This window comes from Lygodium microphyllum, chromosome 8 (genome assembly GCF_053477565.2).
Source record: "Lygodium microphyllum isolate KBCC chromosome 8, Lygodium_microphyllum_v1.1.10, whole genome shotgun sequence".
Taxonomy (NCBI): domain Eukaryota; kingdom Viridiplantae; phylum Streptophyta; class Polypodiopsida; order Schizaeales; family Lygodiaceae; genus Lygodium; species Lygodium microphyllum.
Genome location: NC_141142.1, coordinates 113,078,822 through 113,082,328, shown reverse-complemented (window position 1 = coordinate 113,082,328; position 3,507 = coordinate 113,078,822).

Below are 3,507 nucleotides of genomic sequence, written 5' to 3'. Positions count from 1 at the left end.
AATCCACGAGGAATGGGCCTAGCATAATCTAACAGAAATCCCAAAGCTATTTATTAACCAACTGCTCCAACACGACCAATATAAAAAGAACTATCAGAGAGATCATCCTAAGTTGTGGTCTGAACTACCTACCTAACTAAGGACAACTCAACCAGGAGCAAGGACTCCTATAGCATGATCAATAAATATTGTATTTTAGCACATTGTGCTTTTAGGCCTTTATTTTCCATACTCGGGCATATAAAAAGGAGGGAGCTGAGCATAGTGACTCAAGGAGAATAGGGCATCGGCCTTAGGTCCTATCTTGGTACCCAAGAACCTACCAAGCCCTCGCAAGGCGACACTTAATCCTTTGCTGATGCTCACTTTTATTTTCGTTCCAACCTTCCTTAGTTTTCTTTTCTTTTCAACTAGTTGCCACCCCTAGGAAGACAAGGCATCGGCCTCGGGTCTTGTCTCTTCCCCAGGAACCTACCAATAGGCCTTCGCAAGGCGATGAAGAACTACTCAAGGATTTTTCTTTCTTTTCGTTTCTATTCTTATAGGGATTAGAACCCCTTTTTACACACCTTTGTATATTTTTATTCTTCAACTATTCAAGATTTTAATTCTTTGCATCATCTTTTTCTTTTGTAGGCTTTTCTAACTGCCTCACAACTAGCAGAAACTCCTAGAATGGCCGCCTAGCAGGTTAGCAAAACAGGGTCACTAGGATTGCCGTCTAAAAGAGGTCTTTTAGTGCCTGACAATGCCTTTGCAAGAGGCAACAACTGCTTAGACCTCCCAGAGTCTTACAGAACCTAAACTTGGGACTTCATGCCTTGATTGCTAGTTCCCAATAAGAAAAGAAATCCCTCACAAGTACATAGACACATATAGTATAAAAATAAGGTACTCATAAAGGAAAGATGGCACTTGGATTGGGCCACGAGATGCACCGCCGCAGCAAAGGCTCCCCCCGAGGTTCCATGTAATCTATCTAGCACAACACTAAAACAAAAACCGTTAACCGCACCCGCACTAAACAAACAAATGGCCCTCTTGTCCTAAAAGGGATAGGTCATTCTAATCCATGCAATACATGGTCTTCTTGGCATATACACCACATCCTATCAAACTAAACAAGATAGCATAACATATGAGGACTAGCCTCATGCTACTCATGCGAGTCAGCTAAAAGCTTGATCTGGGCGCTTTGTAGATCCACTAGCCCAAGCCTTTCTACTGATATCTCAATAATAATGGTCATCTCTTCTTGGGTACTATGAGCTGAATGAATGACATCATTAGGTTGATATAACTCATCTTTTTGGTCGTCATTCAAACAGATCACTTGTCCCAACTTTCCAGCATCTCCTCCTACATGGAGAATGATGGATTTATGATCATTCAACTCTTCTCTAATTGGACCCTTACATATGTCAATGGTACGATCCAAACTAGATAGAGCTTCAAGCCTAGACCCATCACATAGATGCATCTCAGGGCGGTCCCTATTGTCAAATGTAGCATTATGGCCTTTAGTCACATCCTCTTGGGAATCCATCAAAGCATGTCCACATGCAATTCTTGACCCTTCATTTGACACACCAACCATACATTTAGAAAATTTGGGTCTCCAAACCCATCTCATATTCTCTTTCATATTCTTAGATTGCCTCATTTTGCCACATTGTTCTAATGGACTCAAAACAGACTTATTGCTATAGCCAGATAGCCTCACATCCTTAGGGCTTCTACTCAGCATAGGTGGACCTTGGGCATGGTACATCTTCTTCATATGAGATGTCTTCCCTTTCCTTTGTCCAATGTGCAATTGCTTAGCCATAGGAGCCATGCTTTTACTAAAAGGAATAGCATCTACTCGAAACCACGATTCATCTATAAATTGGAAATGTCTCTCAATAGCCTTACTAGGAGCACAACTAGAACCACTCATAGAGCACTCATCTAAGCTTCTAGACCTAAGGTTTCTATCAATTCCATCGTCGCAACTACCTCTCATGGAACTGTTGTAAGCCTTGATGAGAATTTCTAGGCATGGAATCTTTTTATCCCCAAGAGGCATCTTATCACTGTTCATAGGATTGCCACTTTCTACTTGGAGAGTTTGACCACCAAGATCTCTCGCTAAAGTTGTCTTGGTATTAACGAAAGGATTTTCTCTTTGCAAACTTGGCTCGATATTTGGATGCACTTGCAACGAGCGGGGGAAACTCCAAAAGTTTTCCCAATATGTTAGAATATAATGCTCATAGTCAATTGCATGCCTCTTGGCCTCATTTAATGACTTAGGATCTCACATAGCACATCACCTGGCAAAGCAGTAGTCCTTCTTGGCCAAAGCCTAAGAATATCATCAAAGGCTTTAGCATATTCTTTAGCGGAAGGATAGAACTCTTGGCTAACCTGCATTAGCTATCCTAAAAAAGGATTTAATCGACCCTCTTGGGAGGCTCTAGTACCATTTCCTAGCTTCTCCCTTCAAGGTGCCAGAGAACACAAGCATCCAATGTGTCATCAAACCCACTTGCAAGGCACGTTAGGCCGTATTCCTTTAAGTGCAACATTGTGTCCTCATTTACTAGCCCATGAGACACTGGGAGATTGCTATAAGGAGGAGGACATTTAGTCCTCTCATTTGGGATTAGCACTAGGTCATTAAAATCTTCATAAGCATGACCTGGCTCCAACAGCTTAGAGTCCCTAACCTCTTCTGTTTCCACCTTTATTGGTGTAGGAAGGTTAATATCATCCTTGCCATCCCTTTCTGCCAATTCACAAAGTGGTCTAGGGAGTCCTATAGCTCTTAGCATGTCATTCCGATCCTTTCTTAGAGGATCTTCCATATCTTGCCCCTTCCTAGGTAGTTCCATGATGGCTTTATCTAGGGGCTTCTGCCCCTCTTAAAGCTATGGTTGAAAAAGAAACAGGCCTGCAAATAAAATGCCTAAGGTCAGATGGAGGGGGAGAGTACCTCTCAAATGAGTTTGCAAGGTTCTTGCAGGAGCATGGCATAAAGCAGCAATATTCATGTAGTCATACCCCACAGCAAAATGGAATTGCAGAAAGAAAAAATAGGCATATTGGAGAGGTATCTCGTTCCACGCTCAATGAAAAAGACCTGCCATATTTTTACTGGGCTGAGGCCGTTGCTACAGCAGTCTACATAATGAACAGGACTCACACTGCAGCAATACATGGCATGACTCCAGAGGAGAGGTATACTGGTAGGAAACTAGATATTTCTCATTTGAAAATTTTTGGTTGCATTGCCTATGTTCATGTGCCAGATGAGTGTTAAGACTGAGTTGACACCACACCTTAGAGTTATGTATTAGGAGTTTAGAAGTCAAGTTAAGCCTTAGGGTAAGTCAGATATGAAGGGGTGTAAGTTTTTGGAATGAATAGTCATAAGTAAGGGATGTGAGGAGTTATCAATCCTCGAATGTAACTATTCAAGACAGAGTGCATATGCGGGTGTAGATCATGTCTGCGTGTCTGTTT